This window comes from Rhinopithecus roxellana, unplaced genomic scaffold (genome assembly GCF_007565055.1).
Source record: "Rhinopithecus roxellana isolate Shanxi Qingling unplaced genomic scaffold, ASM756505v1 contig2294, whole genome shotgun sequence".
NCBI lineage: Eukaryota > Metazoa > Chordata > Mammalia > Primates > Cercopithecidae > Rhinopithecus > Rhinopithecus roxellana.
In genome coordinates this window covers 29,080-35,079 of record NW_022142026.1, presented here as the reverse complement: position 1 = coordinate 35,079, position 6,000 = coordinate 29,080, and positions in this window count along the sequence as shown.

The following is a 6,000-nucleotide window of genomic DNA, read 5'->3' as shown; positions in this document are numbered from 1 at the left end:
GTAGAGGGTTTTCTTTCACTCTTTTTATCCTGCAATGATCATTCTTAACAGAAACCTGTTTCGGCGGGGACCATTGGATTTGCCACCCATGCCAATGCTTTTCGCCCCGCGGTCCGTGTCCACCGGTCGTTCCTCACGGCGCAGGTCCCCAGCAGTTGCTGTGACCAGGGGTAGCAACATGGGACATGGGATAGGTATCCAGCCAAGAGGCCCTGCAAAGCCTCCCCAGCAAACCGGCGCACGGCCAGTGCCGGTTTATAGGGGAGCGCCCGTGCTCATGAGTGTAGGCAGTTCAGCTCGCAAACTCTCCATGGACTGCCAAAAATTACTTTGTTTCCATGTTACACAAGGACCACAAGCATTTCTAAACTAGTTCTTGTTCTGTTTCGACATCTAAGCAACATATAAGAAACATCAGGGGGGTGGGGGGTGGGGGTAGGATTCACTGGCTAGTTATACATGATATAGAATGAGGCAATGCTGAGATGCTGACGAGTTGATGGGTGCAGTACACCCAACATGGCACAATTATACTAGTAACAAACCTTGCACGTTAGCACGTGTACCCTAGAACTTAAAGTATAATAAAAAAAAAGAAAAAAGAAAAGAAAAATCACTGAATTCTGCTCGAGGCTCCAAGGGTGTTTTCCTCTCTGAAAGGAGCCCCTTCCGGGACTTGGGATGAGTGACAGCCTTCAATTAGGTTATCCTGGTGTGGTAACAGGGAACTCCTCAGCCTGTGGGAGCTGGGGCCCTCACAGCCTCACGGCTCCACACGCCAGTGTTCAAGGATCACACGTGTGGCAGATAGCAAAGCTTCTGCACAGACGACAGGTGCTAACAAGCCCCAAACGTCTCACTCATACTTGCTAACCACATCTTTTCTCTCAGCCTCCACAGCGTTCACAGTCTGCCTTTTTAGGAGAGAAACCGTGCATCCTGAGTGCCACAAAGATTCAAACCCTTCCGGGCAGAAGGGTGCATCTTTCGTCATGGGGTCCTCATTCCACGCGGCACAGGATTTGCAGAGTGGGCGAGTCTAATGTTGATGACACTTTCTCAATATTCCCTTCACCCACCCCTCCAAAAACAAGAGTAGTGCCAGCTCTACCGAGGTTGTCACGAGGAAAATATTTTTCTCTCTATTTGTCACTTTTTAAAGTATATGTGAAGAATGTGACTCTGCATGTACACTGTAAGCACCACACCGTGAACATTCTGCTCTCCCATGACTGTATTCACAGGTCCCAAGGACAAACTTCTATCCATAGTATAGCACAATATATATATATACACATATATATACACATGATTCCATTCATCTGAAAGTCACAGATGTGGCTTTTCCTTCATAAAAAGATCCAAATGATCCACAAGCCAGGTTTATAAACACGTTGGTCCAAGTGCGGAAAATGACACCTCAGTCTCCCTCCCCTCAAAGACCAGGGCAGCCAGGAAACTGCGCTCTCCAGTCAATGACAGCCGCAGGATTCCCTAAATAAGCAGCCGAGAAGTTCCCATCTCGCAGAGCGCGCCTTTCAAGACTCAAGATGTCCCCGTCCTGAATGTCCTACAAAGAACGACCACCCAATGAGGACTGAGGCAGTAAAGAAACATGTTTTCGGCCGGGTTGCGGCGGCTCACGCCTGTAATTCAGCACTTTGGAGGACGAGGCAGGCGGATCACAAGGTCAGGCGATCGAGACCACTGGTAACACGGTGAAACCCCGTCTCTACCAAAAATAAAAAAATTAGCCAGGTGTGGTAGCGGGCACCTGTAGTCCCCAGCTACTCGGGAGGCTGAGGCAGGAGAGATGGCGTGAGCTGGGAGGCGGAGTTTGCAGTGAGCCGAAATCATGCCAGTGCACTCCACCTGGGCGACAGAGAGGGTCTGTCTCAAAAAATTAAAATAAATAAAATTTAAAATGTTTTCAGCAAATAGCATCAGCGACCCCCAAATGAGAGGTACGTTTCATTCTAGGAGGGAAACACTACAAAGCACGTACATTTAGCCCCGTAAGTGAATTCTTTGGGCCTTCCTGTGTCGCTATCAATGGTACATCACCTCAAAAGGCAAAGTTCTATAAGTCACATCCAAGGAGGGGAAAAGTCATTCTAAGTTTAGCAATCCGTAAGAACCCGATCCAGAGAAGCCTACTTGTTCCAGACTCTAAGGCAGCAATTATTGCTACATGTAATGAAAAACAAAGGGATGATTAAGAAAATTTCAATGCTAATAAAAGACAAAACACTATTGGATTTATTTCACTCTGGACAGAGCAGCCAGGCGTCGTCACCCATACGTTATTATTGTTGCTGTTTTTCAGGCAGGGTCCAAACTCTGTCAACAAGGTTGACAGCAAGGACATGATCTCCACTCACTGCAAGATCCCCTCCCAGACTCAAGCGATTCTCTTCAGCCTCTGGGTAGCCGGGACTACAGGTGTGCAGTCATCACCCCAGCTAATTGTGTGTTTTCAGTAGAGGCGGGATTTCACCAGGTGCCCAGGCTGGTTCCCTGGGTCTCAAGCTCCCAGGCTCAAGCAATCCACCCGCTCGGCCTCCCAAAGCGCTGGGATTACAGGCGTGAGCCATCACGCCCGGCCACCTTTCTTTTTCTTTCTTTTTTAGTGATTTATGTGCTTCCGAGTCTTGTAGGCATTTAAAAAAAAAAAAAAAGAACAAGCAAATTCGTAAGGGAAAGATCCATTAACACGTTTTACACTTCTCAAAACTCAAAACTGAATGCTAGATAATTAAATGCATTTTCACAGAAGCAGCATTCTTAAAGGTCTGTTAAAGTGATACCATGGACACCACCACATCACCGAGGCGCGTGGCAGGACTCTGCTCAGATTCGGCAAACACATTCTGAACAGGCCTCCTGCCACTTTCACTCAAGGACAATATGCTCCCTTGTAGCAATAGGCTTTTTTTTTCTATACAAAGATTTATAACTTAAGCTAGTAAAATGGGCATTTCACAAAGTTTGCACAATTCCTAGCACGATTTTAGCAAAATAAAACCGTATATCTTTTCCCAATTAAATAAGCAAGCAAGGAAACTGCACAGCTAAAATAACCATTCCATTATTTACATAAACACAAATGAGAAAGTAGAGTATGCTCTGGAAAACATGATTTTCCATATCCACGATGAAGCAGAGACAGTTCCTCAGTCATATGACATTTGATACCAAGTACTCTGGCCCAAGCCCCGCCGGTTTTAAATGGAAATGAAGTCTAACGTGTGAGTGACCGTGGTGGGGCACTCTGATAGCCACAGTCCAGGAAAGAACAGCTAACATCTTTCTTCTTCATGGGAAAACCGAAACATACTCGAGGACCTTGATTCTTTAAAACACACAGTCTGCCCCATACTAACCTTAAGCTCCCATTGATCAAGATTGCATAACCACAGAGGTGTTTTTCCAGGCCCTCGAAAATCACGGACATGGTACACACACAACGTTTTCAAACACTCAATGCTGCCAATTTGTTAAATGTGCTGTGATACCGGAGGTTTGTGCAGGACCAGAAGCGTCGCAGCCTGGTTATCTGTCCTGGTGTTCAATGCTTTGTATGTGCAAAACCTGCTGTTACAATTTACTGGGCTTAATGTGATTCAGTGTCACAGAAGAGAGCTATGACATTTACTTAATTCCACCCACAGATTCTCAGGTTCACCTTCCACGAGTGACTGCTCTGTCCATGAGACAGCGGAGGGAAGACCCAGGAAAGGCCTGGGAGATGCCAGGTGCTCACAAACTGCTATCAGTCTGCTGGTTTTGCTTAAAGGAAACAAAGACATAGAAGAAGCTAAAAGGGCTCACTACACCTAATATCACAATTTCTCAACTTACCTCAGCCAAAAATAAAGCGGAAAAGCAAAACTATGCAGGGCATGATTCCAGTGCTCATCGGAAAATGGAATATTTGAAGACAAAGCTTATTGTGAGTGCAATATAAATACACATAAAACACTGGTTCAAAACCCAGTCTTTGTGATTGGCTTTTATAAAAAGTAACATTCTCATGAGGATCGCATACATTAACTGATTTTCAAATGAAGGGACTGGTCAACTTCAGGGCATATGATTCTGCCACACACGAGGGGAGCAGTGAGAGAGAAGAGCTAGGATCAAGTGTGCTGAAGCTGTCCTAGGACTGAAATTCAGTTTCTGCCAAAACAAAAACACAGGAGTCTGTCAACTTCGATAGCAAGCTCGCTTGAGAACGTCAAGATGTTAAAGTTGCAAAGGGGCTTCTCCCTGCTATGGGCACGTGTCATCCTTGCAAAAACACAGCTCAGCGTCATCAAAAACCAGGAAAGAACACAAGCCTTCCAGACATGTAATCCAAGAGCGAAGGGAGCAGAGGCCAAGCTTGCTCGGCAGAACTGTTGCCGAGGAGAACAGCACAGAGGACGTCACAGGGAGGGCAGGGCAAGCAAACAGCGCTTCCCCTCGCCGCAAGCAGGGCCTGAGCCAGGGGCGCAGTCTCCTCCAACCTGACAGGAGGCGCAAGGAGCCCAGAGAAGTCAATTCCGGGTTCTTTTCACAAAGGGGCAACAATGAGAAAATCTGGTCTCACCCCCCACACCCCCCACGGTAACAGCTGAACGCACGTGCGTCTGTCACATTCCCCAACCCCTCTTGCAGATGCTCTTCTGCACCGGGTGCCCGTCTCCGTGCTGCTCCTGAGGCCACACCTGCTGCCGTCCAGTAGTGACCAGGAATTCACCTTTGTCCGGGAGAAGCAAACGCAGAGTTCACACACTCCTGTACAGGTTTGCTGGCCGAGAACTAACTGCACTGTCCGATTCAGATGTGCTGGTACCAGGGGAAGTTCGATGTCTGGCATTTATAACGGTTCAGTGGGTTCTCCTGGGACTCCCAGGCAGCGCACGAGGGAGGGAGCTGTTGCCCTGTTACCCCGAGCCAAAGCAGGCTGAGAGCAAACAACCACAGGCCACATCACACTCGAGCACCGACTCTTGACAGTTGCTCGTTCGTGTGTTATAAAAGTTCGGGGTACAGGCGTCAGACAGGCCTGATCTCAGCCATGGGACAATAGTGACTGCCCCAAGTCGCATATCTAAGTCCCAACTTGCCCATCGGCCTTCCTTCAAGAACAATGCCCCCACTACAGTGCTCCATGAACGCTAAGTGAGCACGTACATACAAACCAAAATCATTTCAATTGTGCTTTCTACCCCAATTTAATACAACCAGGCACTATCATGAGACTGAATAACCAATATTAGAAAGAGATCAGGGCAGGGATGGTGGTTCAGACCTGTAATCCCAGCACTTTGGGAAGCTGAGGTGGTGGATCACTTGAGGTCAAGAGTTGGAGACCAGCCTGGCCCACATGGCAAAACCCCCTCTCTACTAAAAATAAATATCCGGACATGGTGGCACACACCCTGTAACCCCAGCTACTAGGGAGGCTGAGGCATAAGAATCGCTTGAACCGGGATAGAGGTTGCAGTGAACGGACATCGTACTACTGTGCTCCACCCTTCCAGCCTGGGTGACACCAAGATTCTAGTAAAAAAAAATAAAAGGTCAAGATGAAAACTGATTGCCAAGGTCCTGTGTTCCATATACTTCAAACATAAAGTTCTTACTGGTACTGATCAAGTTGTTGTTTTTCTTCATTACCATCTTGTATATCCTTCTAACAGACTCAAAACGTTTACTTTGAGCACCTAGGTATACAAAAAAATAAAGTGCCTGTATTTCATAAATGAGCAAGTTCCAGTAAGGCTGCATCCCGCTCTAGTTAATCCTTTGACAACGTAAAACTGAGCTCCTGACACAGCACTGACACATGGTACAAGAATAATGACCTCCAATTAAATCGCTAGATTTAGAAGAACACATCAATATAGTTTATCACTAATTCACCAGCGATTAGCAAGAGTTTAAAGGAAGAAAAAGTATCGGGACTGTAACTAGAAGTAAAGGCAAAAATAAACCGAGAAATTGTCACATTTT